The following is a 16,849-nucleotide window of genomic DNA, read 5'->3' as shown; positions in this document are numbered from 1 at the left end:
TTCTATTGCAGATACTTTAGATTCAAACTTGGGGGATAATGATCTTAGAATCTTTTGAACTACTATAGTCTCTTTTATTTCTTCACCCAAATTTTTCATACAATTAACAATCTCATCTACCCGAAGAAAATAATTAGCCACACTTTCATCATTATACATCTTGAGAGTCTCATATTGAATCCTGAGAGTTTGAAGTTTAGCTTGCTTTACCTGTTCATCTCCTTCATAGCTAGTGATCATTTTGTCCCATATCTCTTTTGCTGATTTGAAGTGCATGACCTTCATGAATTCTGTTTGGGATATACTTCCTAATAGAGTACTGACTGCTTTTGCATTTGTTTCATACTGCTTTTTCTCAGCTGGATCTGTAGGAGTAGCTGAAGGAAAAGCATAGCCTGTTTCTACAATGTTCCAAACTTCTGTACCAAGAGATTGAAGATATGCAGTAACTCTTACCTTCCAATAATTGAAATTTGTCCCATCAAAAATCGGTGGCCTGATTGATGCTTCTTTCTCGTAGTTGCTCATGATGAATGATCTACCTTCAAGCGATCAAGCTTCTCTGAAGGACCTGCTCTGATACCAATTGTTGGAAATAATACTGAGAGGGGGGGTGAATCAGTATTATCAGATCAATCAAACTTTTTCAATGCTCAGAAACATATACGCTACTTCAGTTAAGTGAACCAGCGTGTACACGCTACTGTGACTAAATAAAACAGCGTATAAGAAGAAAACTCATAATTTAGTTAGCTTATTCTTCAGTTAAGTTCATCAGGACATTATTCACCACATTAACAGTAAACAGGTGCAGTATAACAGAACAGATCAAAAGCCACACACATGAACACCAAGATATAAGGTGGAAACCCAATGTGGGTGAAAACCACCTGCTGCAAGTTGTCTCTATCTTTCTTTAATATGAAACTTCAGTTTACAATCTTTTGTACTGGTGCAGCCTTATACCAGTACGCAGGCTACAACCTGCAGAAGGCTACAACCTTCTCTCGTTCTCCAAACTTCCTTGGAAGGGAGCTCCAACCCCCTTTGCTCTTGTACTAGCCAAGATACTAGTACGTAGGTGCTGACCTACAATCTTCTTTCCTTCAGGTACCACCTTTCATACATTTTCAGACTGGATATTCCTGAAGCACAACATTACAATCTGAAGACCACAATTCATTCACCTTTCACAACAGATCATTGAAGCATAAAACAACCAAACTTTGAATCACTGAACCACTGAACCCTGTCAATCACCAGTTACCAGAACACAGAGCAGACTACAGAACTCTGCAATAACAGTCAGACCCCACTGTAAACCCAAAATCAAGCTTCAAAAGATATACGCTACTTCAATGAGCAAAACCCGCGTATACACGCGCTTTTACCGAAGCCAACCTGCGTACAGATCTAAAAATAAACTTTCTCAATTTGCAGCTGTACCAGACATCAGTTAGACCCAGAACATAACATTGCGACAATATGCAGATCTAGAAATACGCATAATCAACCATATCATGATAGTGCATTTCAAACCATTAGATCCCGATCTATCCTTAGATCTAGTCTTCCATCAACCGATGTGATCTCTCCTTGGCTTAGATCAAGCAACCCAGAACCTGCATATCAGATCTCTTTCTTTTTCAGATATTCAAGCCTTTTCGAAAGATGATTTTGCCTAATGATCTTCTTCTCCTTATATAGCCTTAGGCCTTGCTCAATACCAAGAGCCAAAACCATAGAAATCCAAAACCATCAACTGCGAAACTAGAGATCTACACGACTGTCGAGGTACTTTGGTCCAAAGACATGGGCACAAGTACCGAGGACTAACTACCATGGACCAAAAGGAAACTTCCCGACATATACGCACTTTTCTGTTCATGAATCTGCGTGTATACGCGCCTTATTATATAGCTCTCCTGCGTATACGCGACTTAGTATGCATATAACCAGCGTGTATACGCAACTTGGACTTAATTAACCTGCGTATATGAGATTTCTCTTCATTCTGTAGACTGAACGGAGATCTGTCATCAAAGAGAGTTGCCATCAAGGACAACACCTGTATCATAGCGCCATACCTGAGCCAAAATGCCAACATTTTATACTTCTCCCAAAGTAGTTCTTTAGTTGGGAACTCATTGGGAACAGTTGGGACCACGGACACTAATAGGTAATCAACAGGTAAAACCTGTGATCTTCGCCCGAAATTAAGGAGATTTAATTTTTTTTAAGTGTTTTAAGACATATACGCGGGTTGGGTATACACTAACCCGCGTAAACATGCGTTTATCTCAAGGAAATATCGCGTACATGGAGTAAAACACTTTTTTTTAAGTGTTTGGACCAAGTCTGGAAGGAGGGGTTGCCCTAGGCCATAAATGCAGCATCACAAATATCAAGAGTGATATTTGGAGCTATAACAGATGCCCCCTAATATATGAGGTTAGAAGGGGTACATGATGGCCGAAATATATTAATTACATGGAAAGGAAACCTATCAAAAACTGAGAAGGACTTCACCAGATTTCAGCTTGCCAAGCCACAAAATGAGATCAGAAAGAAACACCGTCTGAGGTGGGAATACCCATGCTCAGAGAAAGTAAAGCATGTTCGCATATCAAGTACAAGCGGATCCACTAAGTATAAAGTATAGGAGACTGGAAATACATAATGGATCATCTGATCACGATCGAAACAAGTACATGTCTGAATATCACATATAAGAAGATCAATGAAGCTGAAAGATGAAGCTGATCACTGATGTCAAAAACTGATCCCAATAGTACCAAGTGAACATGATGGAATAAGATGGTACTACACTACAAACTTGGGTGCCAGCATAAGAATGTCACCATGAATGACTGCAACATATAAGGTGGAATGGTATCAACTAGCAGTAACAGGAGCAACTGTCAAGTGAACCAATGAATGCTGATGCAACCTGAGGTCTTCACCGACCGTCGTGGTACATTTCTACACAATGGGAATGAATGAGCTGAAGTCGACCATGTGAGAAATTGTTTGATTACCAGTCATTGATGTATACCATTAACAAATGCGAGACTACTCACCGATAATGATAATGAGAGTCAAGGTACCCCAGTACAATCTAACAAGTGCGAATAAATGATCTAAAGTCAAACACCTGGAAGAATCTATCGATCAGGAGACAATGATGGTTTCCCACTGTCAGTAGCGAAGGATCTGCCACTAATGACTGCAAACCCCAAGGTACTGCCAAATGGACTCTAGACCTTTTCCCCACAGCAATGAGTCATAGTCGTTGGGGAAAGATCTGCTAGAAGGAAGGCATTAAGGCATCCTTCATCAGTTTAGCACGAGTGTAACCCGCAGGCCAATAATGTGGAAGGAATCGGACGAAGAAGATGTAGTAACCCAACCAAAGCATGTTTCCGATGCACACAAGATGTAGCTAGTGCACGACAGAAACCCTCTGAACCAACCAATAATGAAAGCTGACACAGAGGCGAGGTATCCACCAATAGGGTCAAATGGAAACCAAGGTATTGCATGAATCCCAATGTGTGATAATGTAAGCTGACTTCGAACACAAGGGAAACCACTCAGTCAAAGACCCATGATACTGATCGATGCTGAGCACAAGGTGACCTATCAATAATAAAAATAGGGCCAGGGTGCAGCTCTAGGCCTATTCTCATAGCAAAGTGTCGTCGTTGATAAGGGCAAGACCCGCCAGCAATAAGTCAATGGAGACCTTCTCAAACTAGCACGAGTAAAGGACCAATATAACTAATGTGATGATAGACAGGACACTAACAATCAGGGATGGCCGATTGAAAAATGAGTCAAGAGACACCGCAGAGAGGCCGACTCAGGCTTACTTCCCTTGAACAAAAGCACGACTCAAATGATGACTTTGTGGCAGCATATGATAACTTTGTATAAGCTCATCACGTAGGAGGCATGAACAAACTCTCCATATGATTGGAAGAGATAACCAATCGGAGGAGGACTGACTCGATAACAAGGTTAAGGCATACCTAAGCCAAGCTAAATCCCACCCAAATGGAGGAGACACTTTGTCTAAGTGCTTTTTTCAAGAGCAACATGACTCTAGCTGCCAACAATAAATAGAAATATTGTCACGTTCCAGCTCTTTTTGGAATATATAATTTTTTTGTTTTTTTCATTAAGCTTGAAAAAAAATAAAAGAATGCTATAATATAGTGGAAAGAATGATTGTCGGTGAAGCAGATGATCTAGTTCCTGGGATTGGAACAATCCTATGCTCAATGCAGGGAGGCGAAAACTGGTCAAAGACACTCAAAGGTGTGTTCCTTCCATGGGTCTTTGTGTGTCAAGTTGCAAAAGTTAAAGGATTGCAAGTTCAATTTTGCAGATGACTTGGTCAAAATTTGTCTTAAACATGAGTCCAAGTGAAGCCGACTCAAGGCCAAAAGGTGCAAATGGTCAAAATGCAATGCAGTAGTACAACTCAACACAAAGGAGCCTCTAGGGTATAAGGCCAGAACGAAGCGAAGAAGAAAAGAGGAATGAGTCTTCAACACATGAGTCATGGCCGGACTAAAGAGGACTCCGAGCCTAGGGATAAAAAATCAGCATGAGTGCCAAGTGACAACAAGGTACTAACTAGGGCACCCATGATAAGGCAGGCTCTACCACACAAGTCATGATACTTCTAAGCAATGAGAAGGTTCTACACCATAACTTGGTGGGGTCGATCCTAAGGCCAAAATGGGAAAGGAAACTGATAAGTGCACAATGCAGGTGGAAAACCTAACCTATATGCCAGTTTCGAGAACCAATACCTGTCAGAACGGATCAACCATAAAAATTTCCAAAGGAGAAATCTTCCAAGTTCTGTAAACATAAATAGGAATACTAGACAAGAAGTTAATACATCCCACATATAAAATTCAGATAAAATCTTGTGTTATAGAATACAAAACTTGAAAATGTGTTCCTTATATATTCAATATGGTACAGGGAACCAGGCAACCTTGCGGCTTACACATAGTAGTTCTTCTAGACAAACCCCTTGCAGGGCTCAGGCCAAGGACTCCTTTGGTAGTCAAAACTCATGGCTTCAAAGACTTCCTCCTGTGACAGCAAATCAAATTCCGAGAAATCATGAGAACTACAAGGATCAAAAGAGGGAATTAAATGGTCCCATGTCCCTATAGGAAGAATCTCTCGGTCAACTGTCGGGACCAAGTCCTAAGAAGGAGAATAATAAGTCAAAGGATCCTTCTCAGAAGCGATTGAACATTGAGGATTCAATGCCACATAATTGACCTGTGGCAGGGTAGAGTCTACTTGAACACTTGGAACAAGCTAAGGGGTATTCTACAGTAAGGTCGAATTAGGGTGGTAACTATCAAATGCAAGATGATCAATAGTGACAATATTCCCTTCATTAGGAAAACACATCACTCGAAAGAGTGAAGACACTACAGCATTCATAACATAGACATAATCACACCCAAGTAGCATATTAAAGTCTAAAGGGCTATCAACCACCATCATATCGATTAAGACAGTCTTCCCACCTAAAGTAATAGGCAATTGAGGAAGAACACCCATAGATTCACCAGGTCTTCTATCATAAGCTAACAATTGACTCTGAGCTGTCAACAACTTTGGGGAACCCAAAGCTTTCCAAGTCAAAGAGGATATAATACTTGCATGGGATCCTTCATCCACCATACATCGATATACATTTGTGGAATTAACTTTGACCTTTATTTGGAAAGGTGCAGCGGAAGGAAGACAAGGCTCGACAAGATTATCCCAATCAAAGGAGACACTCCTAGAACTTGGAGGGGGAACATTCAAAGAAACCGGAATGCCCCCTATACCAAAAGAATCTGTACTAGAGATCAAACAGACTCTTTTGTTAGGCACTTCACCCCCCAAAAGAGGAGTGTAATCAGCCAGAGATTGCACTGGCTCTACCACATTATCAACCAACGGTTTATGGGATTGATGAGAAACCATATCAGATCCAGGAGTAGAAGAACTTTCAGACTCGGACCATATCCTTTGTACCTTTGGAATACTAGGGCACAAATGAGTAAGATGTTCTCCCTTGCATATCTTACAAGGGAACTTAGGTTTAAAACTTCTACGTCAAGGTTTTTTATCGACATCCATTCCGCTAACATGACTAGCAGTGATTTGCGAAGAGTCCTGAACATGACTTGCAGAGGTCGGTGACTCTTTGCTAGTATGACTTGCAGTGACTAGACTTGTGCCCCCAGCATGACTTGTAGCGGCTGAAGGCTCATCTTCAACATGACTTGCAGAGGTTGATGATGAATTGCTAGTATGACTCGCAATGACTAGACTTGTGCCCCTAGCATGACTTGCAGCGGCTGAAGGCTCATCTTCAACATGACTTGTAGAGGTTGATGATGAATGGATAGAATTATTCTTCTTCTTCGTCTTCCTCTTTCTCCTCTTTTTAGATTTCTTATTACAAGAAGGAGGAGAAAGAGGAATCCTAGATTTCTCTTTGAAAGAAAATGAATAACTAGCATCCATGTGATGCCCCTGAAATAAAGCATTCATCTGAGAAGCTTCAAGAACATCTGGAATATTCAGAGTGGACCACAACCAAACTGGTAGTCCAACATTCAATCCAGGAATATTCAAAGTGGCCATCAAGGGAGTACCAACGTTTCCAAAGAAAGGAAAAGCACAAGGATCCCCTTTTGGGAGGGTACCTTGGTTGGTTTCCACAGGAATATTGGCCATATCTAACTTATTTGTAGACCCTTCCCTTATGGGAATGTACAAATGACTTTTCAAGGAAGATAGACACACAATCAAAACCTTTGCCCTTGGGGAGGCAACTCCACAACTTCCGAAAGAACAACCAAAAGCCTTTCAAGATCGGCAGAGTGGTAAGTTAGTCACTCAGAATACAAAGTCCAAAATGTGACTAGACAAAAATACCTAAATCCAACTATATATAAGGAGCAAAGAGTACTCAACTATAAAGTCCCTAAAGATACAACCAATCAAGCAACTTCCAAGTATTTCCGCTCCGGGTGATGAGGACCGGACACCAAAATACAAGAAAGTGAAGTAAGGGACCTTCCAAAGATAGTCTGGGATAATGACGGCCTAGGCCTACCAGCGAAGGTATCAGAGGAAGTTACGCTGACCTCCAAACAACAACCTGTGCCGGTGCAAGCCCCCGAGCTTCGCAAGGGTGCCCTCCAAAAGTACTGCTGAGAGTGATACAACGTCGACCTCAGGTGCCACGGAATTCCCCTCTGCAACCACCTATGTAGATCCATAGTATATGCAACTAAAGATACCAACTTGTATCAGAAGCCGGGCGGAACAGTCGTGAGGTAAGATCCGACAAGTAAGAGAGGGGGTATCTCTCATCCTTATCTTCAAAAACCCTCGTGCTTAACTCCCAAATCCGAAGCTTTCTCGGTCTCCCTAATGCTATTGGATTTGCACTCTTTATTCAAACTTCTATGCTTGACAGTTTAGAGTGGCCTTGGAGAGTTTTCTCTCCACTCGCCTAATCCAAGGCCCTAAATATCCTAAAACTTGTTGGTGTGTCTAAATTGACAATATAAAAAAAGTTCTAGTATATTTTATTTAGCGCTTGATTTTAAAGGTTGTTCTTTTTAAGTCAAAGGGACAAAACGGAAGTGAAACTAATGATGTGTGTATGACTCAATCGGAATCAATGAAAAAGTAACTACATGAATGCAATCATTTTTCCTTCGATGAAAAGAGAATTCTATGTGGGTTCTACGAAACTCCTAAAAAACAAAATACTTTTTTCTTTTCTTTTCTTGCAACATACTTCACACTCACAAAAAGATTACTAATGGTTTAACCATGGAAACTATCCTAATGCAAGGTGTAATGAAGATGCAAGAATTTAAGATTACTCTAAAGCAAAGAATGAAAGCAAATTGTTTATCGCTTCTAATTAGCCACCTTAGATGTTCAGATAGAATATAAGTTCCTAATGCTAATTTTCGTCCAAACACTAAAAGCAAATCTTAAGACAAACAAAATGCACTCTCATTCGCAAAAAGAAACCAAATCAAAACAAGGCAAAAGAAAGCAACAACCAAGTTTTTTATTTTTTATTTTTTTAAGAAGTTTTCTTTTTCACAAAAGCAAAAACATAACTTTTCAAAAGCGCTCCAAATACTATTGAATACTTTAAGACCAAAAAATAGGCAACAAAAACACTTTGCAAGTTATCAACTCAATATGGGCGAAAACTCAACAAAATAGGTGTTTCAAGATGCCCTGAATGACCAAAAAGCAGCAAAAAGAGCTTGGTGACAATGATCAAAAGACCAAGAAAGACAACTTTCAAAATCATCAATCAACAACTTTCAAAAAGCGAGAAAAGCAAATGGCCACAAGATGCAGTTTTGACACAAAGCAAGAAGATCACAAAGATAAAGTTTGTCACAAATATTGAAACCAATCTTTCTACTCTAGAAGACCAGAACAGCCAAGATTCTCAGAAAGAAATCTCGTGTGCTCAAACACAAATGATGACACTTGCAACAAAGAAAAACAAGACCAAAACTTTCCACAATAGGAGAGAATTCGAAACCATAAACTTGCTGCAAAACCAAAGACTGACAACAAAAATTGACTGCTCAGGAAATACTCAGACCAGCAAACAAATCTTCTAAGACAAAAAGACTTGAAAAAATCTTGGAAAATTAGGGTATACGCGACTGTGTCAATACACAGTTGCGTGTATACGTGATTCAGCCCAAAGAAACCTGCGTATACGTGGGTTCATATGGAGAAACTTCGTACATACGCTATGTTACTGTAACCTGACAAAACTGCATATATAATAGTTCACAAGAAAAAACAAAAAAGAGGTCTAAAGAAACTGCTCATACTTAAAGCTTGAGTTCCTACAGGAATAGACAAATCAGTTATAGCAAGAAAACAAATAGCTGAGCCCTGATTGGCTTAAATTAACCCAAACTAGGAACAACAATATTGTTGTCCCCAGTGGAGTCACCAATTTTGTTGAGGGACTAAGTCCCCTAGGGCTTTGGGTCAACACCCTAGCAAAGCGAGGGGTTATCTACAGTAAAAGACAAGCATTCCACATAGACATGATACTTAAATAAGCAAACTATGCAAAGAGAGGTGCACCTGGGGGTCCTTTGTTCGGGTAGATCTAGCAAGGGTCTAAAGCCTCTTGGAGTTTCTCTTGATCTTTGAACCTGCAAAATAGCCAATTCAAAGAAGCATATCAATATATGGACAAAGTATCATATAGAAATCAACTTCATAACTTATTGAAAGATGGTTAATTATACATTGAAACAATTATTCATATGTAAACCATAACAATAGCATCATATGCATACAGAAGATTGATTTCGAGAATAAGACAAATGTTTCTTTATTGCAGATAACTAAAACAAAGCAATGAAGGATATCACCCGAATCTTCCTCTTGCTGGCTCCAAGCGGAATCGTCCTCCGAGTCTGTCCAATCCCAAGTCTTCAAAAGGCTCCTTCCATGACTCACACAAGGATATCTCAACTAGTGAAATGACATAAAAACTCAAGGAAACAAGGGTTTCCTGTGATGGGGGAAGTGCTGGAAGCACAGGGATCTTCAGACTTGATCAGGGATAATCTCAGCAGAGTAATTCTCTCTATTCTCTCCTCCTTAAGGCCTTCCTATTGAAGCATTTTTATACTTCTCCCAAAGTAGTTCTTTAGTTGGGAACTCATTGGGAACAGTTGGGGCCACAAACACTAATATGTAATCAACAGGTAAAACCCGTGATATTCGCCTGAAATTAAGGAGATTTAATTTTTTTAAGTATTTTAAGACATATACGCGGGTTGGGTATACACTAACCCACATACACACTCATTTAGCTCAGGGAAATGTCGCATACATGGAGTAAAACACTATTTTTTAAGTATTTGGACCATGTCTGGAAGGAGGAGTTGCCCTAGGCCGTAAATGCAACATCACAAATATCAAGAGTGAGATTTGGAGCTATAGCAACAGGTATTCAGGAGCAACTGTCTAGTACTGCAACTAAGAGATGTTACCTCCAAAAAAGGAAGGAGAAAGATTTAATGCTAGAAGAATTTAATAAGGTAATGCCTCCTACTTTTGATGGACAGGTGAAGAAGGCCAAGGAAGCAGAAGCATGGTTATTAGAGATGACAAGATAATTTAGGGTACATGATTACTCTAATAATATGAAGGCAAGAGTAGCCATTTTCAACTTGAAGGGTAAATCTGATATTTGGTGGAAATACCTGAGGAATGTCAAGAACATCAAAGAGAAAGAGATGTCCTAGAGAAGGTTTAGGAGGAATTTTTGAGAGAAGTACCTATAAGAAAGGTACTATAATAGAAACGTCATTGAATTCTATGAGCAAAAATTAGGGCAGTTAACAGCTGATGAATATACAAAAAAAAACGAGTTGTTGAGGTATGTGCCCTACATGAAGGATGAGAAGGTAAAGATTTAGAGGTATCTCAATGGATTACCATAGGCATTCAGAGACATAATGGAATTTGATGAGCCAAAAACCGTAGAGGACACCATTCGAAAAATGAGGTACTACTATGGACAATCCAAGCATAAGACTGAGTTTCGAGTTGATTGGAAAGCTTGGGGTAAACCCAAGTTTAGAGGAATACGAAAAATCCCTATAGAAGATAGCCCATGAAAAGTTGTGGTTAGTTTATCTAGCAACAAGAACTAAGAGGTTAGTTGAAGACATGGTGATATTGTGTTGAGTGATAATAAAGGACATGCCTACGTTAGTGGATCTTAATATGTTACTATTGGGTTCTTATGATGTGTTAGTTGGCATGGATTGGCTGGCCGGCCACAAAACCAAAATTGATTGCTATGATAAATCGATAGAATGTCTCAATGAAAAAGGAAAGAGAGTAACACAGTAGGGAGTAAACAAGCTCATTGTTATTCAACAAATATCACTGTTGTAGATGAAGTGGTGTAGCTAGAAGTCATTTGAGCCATATGATTTCCAAGTAACCAACAAACCTGAGATTAATAGGAATATGCTGGAAGAATACCCAATTTTGAAAGAATTCATGGATGTATTTCCTAAGGAGATTCTAGGATTTCCACCAAGGAGAGAAGTCAATTTCGCAATTAAATTATTGTGAGGATCGACACCAGTGTCGAAAACTTTGTATTGCATGAACACACTAGTGCTAGGGGAACTTAAACTGCAATTAAGGAAAATGTTGGATAATGGATGCATCAAACCCAACAAATCACCTTTGGGAGCTCCAATATTGTTTGTGAAGAAAAAGGATGGCACAATGAGATTGTGCATTGACTATAAAGAACTAAATAAAGCCACAGTCAAGAACAAATATCATTTTCCTAGGATTGACAACTTGTTCAATCAACTAAGAGAAGTTGTTATATTTTTGAAAATAGACTTGAGGTATGAGTACCATCCTGCATGAGTTAAGGATGAAAACATCCACAAGACAATCTTCAGAACTAGGTACGGGCATTAAGAATTTATGGTTGTGCCATTTGCACTCACCAATACTCCAACAATGTTTATGTATTTAATGAATAATATCCTCAATCCATATTTGGACATGTTTGTATTAGTTTATGACATTTTTATTTATTCATAAAATTGAAACCCATTATACAAGCATGCATATGGATAAAGAATATGTTGGGTTGTGTTATATTCTTTCCACGACTAGCCTATGTAGTTAACTGGGGGGTTATAGGGGGCGGAGCCCCATCTTCGTTGCACCGACTACGAAATAGGGGGGTCACAGGGGGTGTGAAGGGGGTGGGTAGCCCCACTCTACAGGGTCCGAGGCAGCGCCCAAGGGAAAAAAAATTTGGACCCTATATTAGGTTGGGCAGACCTACCTAAGGTTTTGTGCATAATTTTCGCACATGGTTTTGGATGTGATGGTTTTCGTCCATGGTATTGGATGCTTCGGCATGTATAAATATGTATTGTAACATTGAAAGGAATTTAATGAAAAATCAAGCTGCTAGTCTCGGTTTTGGGATCCAGGGGAAATCTTTGTGTATATGTGTTTTATGTGTTATGCTCTCGCATTGTTTATTTTATCTTCTTAGAATTCGTATGAAGGTAATTTATGTACGAGGTTAAAACCTACATTTGGTATCAGAGCTGTTTTGGCTTCAAGGGGACGCCTTTGTTGCTGAGGGGTTTCGCTCGGGCCTGTGGTAGACCCTGTTCAGTGGGAAATCTACAGGATCGATTCTGGTGGTGAAAGAAGATGGCGAGTAGTGGAAAGATAGAGATCGAGAAATTTAATGGTCAGAGTTTTGAGTTGTAGAAACTCAAGATGGAGGATCTGTTGGGGAATAAAGATCAATGGATCGCGGTAGATCCATGTATTAAACCAACGGGAGTGTCCGATGGAGAATGGAAGAAGTTGGATCAGAAGGCTAAGAGCACAACAAAATTGTGTGTCTCAGATTCAGTATTTTTGAATGTATCGGGGGAAGCTACAGCGAAGGCTATGTGGGACAAGTTAGCGACTTTATACCAATCTAAGTCTCTGGTGAATAAACTGTTCCTACGAAAAAAGCTATATAACCTGAGGACAAAAGATGGAGACTCGGTGATAGAGCATCTGAACACATTTAATACTGTGGTAAGTGAGTTATTATCTGTTGATATTAAAATTTTGGATGAAGATAAGTGCATTAGTTTGTTGTGTTCTCTACCAAATTCATGGGATAGTCTGGTTATTGCAATAGGTAGTAATGCAATTGCCTTGTAATTTGATGAAATAGTCTCATCCTTGTTGATGGAGGAGATGAGATAGAAAAATATGGAGAGCCAGAATGGTGATGCCTTGTCTGTACGAGGACGGTCCTGGAATAGAAACAAAAATAAGTCATCCAGTGGGAGATCTAAATCTCGAGGGAGATCTAAATCTCCAGGAAAACCTGTAAAGATGGTGTGCTGGAAATGCGGAAAGGAAGGACACTACAAAAGGGACTGTAAATCTAAAACTCCTGACAAAGCAAAGGGATCCGATGATGCTCCTTCTGCAGAGGCGAAAACCACCTTAGATGAAGGTGGGGACGTGTACTTGGCTTCTTCAAGTACACATGTAGATCATGAGGCATGGTTGATTGACTCATGTGCATCCTTTCACTTCGCTCCCCATAGAGAGTGGTTCTGCAAGTATGAGAAATACGATGGTGGTGATGTCTTCCTAGGGGATGATAGGAAGTCTAGAATCATTGGTCGCAGAAAAGTAAAGTTGAAGTTGCAAGGTGGAAGCGTTAGAACACTTCCAGGTGTTCTGCATATTCTTGCATTGGCCAAAAATCTAATTTCTGTAAGCAAGCTGGATGATGCAGGTGTAAAACAGTGTTCGAGAAGGATACCTGCAAGATGGTTCGGGGAGCACTGGTATTGATGTAGGGAATTCGGATTGGAACTCTATACAAGCTACAAGGTAGCACTGTTGTTGATGGGTGTAACAGTTCCGTGGTTCTTGAAAGTGGAGAAAAAAATCCAGTAGTCTCTGGAGATAAGACCATGTTGTGACATCAAAGGCTTGGACATATTGGAGAGAAGGACCTTCGAATACTTCATGGTAAAGGTATGGTAGAAGGTATGACTAATATCTCTCTAGGTTTTGATTTCTGTGAAAATTGTGTATATGGGAAGCAGAATCGGGTGAGTTTCCCCTCTATTGGTAAAAGGGTGAAACAGATATTAGAGCCTATGCACAGTGATGTGTTTGGACCTGTGAAAGTTCCATCACTGGGTAAGTCTGTGTACTATGTGTCATTTATAGATGACTTCTCAAGGAATTCATGGATATATTTCCTCAAGAAGAAATCTAAAGTCTTTGACAGGTTTAAAGAATTTAAAGCTCTAGTGGAAAACGAGACAGAGAAGAAGATAAATGTGTTGAGGACAGATAACGGTGGAGAGTTTTGCAGTAAAGAATTTGAAGAATTTTGTAAGAAGTGTGGTATGGCACGACAGAATACTACTCCATACATACCTGAGCAAAATGGAGTTGCAGAAAGAATGAACAAGACGTTGATGGAAAAGGCAAGAAGCATGCTCAGTGGTGCTGGGTTAGGACAGGAATTCTGGACAGAGGCGATGGAGACAGCATGTTACCTAGTCAACAGATCACCTTTATCAGCATTGGAGGATAAGACTCTACAAGAGGTATGGACTGGTAAGAAACCCTCTCTTTCACATCTGAGGGTATTTGGATGTGATGCATATGTACATGTTCCAAAGGAGAAAATAACAAATTTGGATAGTAAATCTGAAAAGTGCATATTTATTGAGTATAAGGATGGTTTAAAGGGTTATAAGCTTTGGAACCCAGTAATAAGGAAGGTTGTGTACAGCCGAGATGTGATGTTCAGAGAGGTGAAAAATGTTATTAAACATGAAATCCCATCATAGGAACCTGAGAAGATAGAGTTTGAGCTAAAGGAAGAAGAATCGGACTCTACAGTAGAAGAGGAATCAAAAGATGAAGAGCCACAAACTCCAGTTGTCAGAAGATCAGTTCGAGGAAGAAAGCAGCCAGAAAGGTATAGTCCATCTACTTTATGTTCAAATTTTTGTTTATCTGTTACTAATGATGATCCCAGAACTATGAAGGAAGCAATAGATTCAGAGGATGGAAAACTCTGGAAAGAGGCCATGGTTGATGAAATGGCATCTTTGCACAAAAATGAGGCTTGGGATCTGGTGGAGTTGTCAGCTGGAAGGAAACCCATTGGAAGCAAATGGGTGTTCAAGAAGAAGACAAATGCAGAAGGAAAGGTGGAGAAATACAAATCTCGGTTGGTAGCAAAAGGTTATTCCCAAGTGGCGGGAATTGATTTTGGTGATATTTTTTCTCCTGTTGCCAAGGTAGCTTCTATTAGATTGCTTTTATTTTTTGCTATTGCTTTTGATTTTGAGATAGAACAGATGGATGTGAAGACAACATTTCTTCACGAGGATCTGGAAGAGGAGATCTACATGAAGCAACTTGAAGGTTTTGTGAGGAAGGGTAAGAAAGAACTGGTATGAAAGTTAAAGAAATATTTGTATGGGTTAAAATAGTGACCAAGGATGTGGTATCAGAAATTTGATACATTTATACAGGGACTTGGCTTCACCAGAAGCAAAGCGGATCACTGTGTGTATTTTAAATTAATTGGTGACCGTGTTATTTAGCTGGTCTTGTATGTGGATGATATGTTGCTGGTTCGAAATGACAAAGAAATTATCCAGGATTTGAAGACCCAATTGTCCTCAAAATTCGACATGAAATATCTTGGTGCTGCAAACTATATTTTGGGCATGGAAATTAAAAGAGATTGGGAAAAGAGGAAGCTCTGGTTAAACCAAAGAAAGTATGTCGAGACAATACTGCAAAGGTTTAATATGCAGGATAGTAAACCTTGAAGGTTCATATTCCTGCAAGTGTAAAGTTATATGCCTAACAGTGTCCCAAGACACAAAAAGAGGAAGAGGACATGTCTCGTGTTCCATATGCAAGTGTAGTCGGTAGCCTGATATATGCAATGGTCTGTACTAGACTATACATTGCACATGAAGTGGGAGTATTGAGCAGGTTTATGTCAAAACTAGGGAAGGAGCACTTGACAGCAGTGAAGCAGTTTTTCAGGTATTTGCGTGGCACTAGTGATTATGGTTTGTGCTACCAAGGAAGACCAGGATTGGACAGAGTTTTGGATATTCATGGCTTTGTTAATGCAGATTGGGCTGGAGATCTGGATTAGAGAAGATCTACAAGTGGGTATGTGTTTAAGCTATTTGGAGGTGTTGTCAGTTGGATGAGTAAGAAACAATCTGTAGTAGCACTATCAACTACAGAGGCAGAATACATGGCAACCACTCATGCAAGCAAGGAAGCATTTTGGTTGCAAAGATTGTGTTCAAGTATGGGGTTAGTATAGGAAGCTAAAAGGATAGACTGTGATAGACAAAGTGCAATTTTCTTGGCAAAGAACCCTGCTTACCATTCAAAGACAAAGCACATTGATGTTCAGTATCAATTTGTGAGGGATATGATAGAAGACAAAAAGGTGTTGTTGGAAAAGGTGGACACTTTGAAGAATACTACAGATGCATTGAAAAAATTTGTGATCTCTGAGAATTTCTTTTGGTGTAGAGAAACAATGGGCATTGCAGGGTTGCATAAATGAGTAAGCTCTCTTGTGGCGCCCCGTGGAAAGAAAACAACAAGTGGGAGAATGTTGGGTTGTGTTATATTCTTTCCACAACTAGCCTATGGTTTTGTGCATGATTTTCACACATGGTTTTGGACGCGATGGTTTTCGGTCCATGGTATTGGATGTTTCAGCATGTATAAATATGTATTGGAACATTGAAAGGAATATAATGAAAAATCAAGCTGGTAGTCTCGGTTTTGGGATCCATGGAAAAATCTCTGTGTATATGTGTTTTATATGTTATGCTCTCGCATTGTTTATTTTTTGTTTTTAGAAATCGTATGCAGGTAATTTATGTATGGGGTTAGAACCTAAAGAATATGCAACAAAGATTGCAGAGAGAGAAGTTGAAGCCTCTATGTGTGAAACAGAGAAAGAGAAAATAAATGCTCAAGGACTCCACTATAATTTGGATGATACAGATGATGGTGAATCCCACTGTGATGAGACACATGTGGATGATGACTACAAAGTTATATGTGAATTCATGAATCCAGCTGCAGTAGATGGATTTGGTGAAGTTAAAATTGACAATGAGCACATGCATACTCGGATATCCCACCATAGTGTGGA

This window comes from Pinus tabuliformis, chromosome 1_2, assembly GCF_031772625.1.
Source record: "Pinus tabuliformis cultivar Carrire ecotype Pingquan chromosome 1_2, CPIR1, whole genome shotgun sequence".
Classification (NCBI taxonomy): Eukaryota; Viridiplantae; Streptophyta; class Pinopsida; order Pinales; family Pinaceae; genus Pinus; species Pinus tabuliformis.
The sequence above is the reverse complement of the archived record's forward strand: the minus strand, read 5'-3'. Positions refer to the sequence as shown.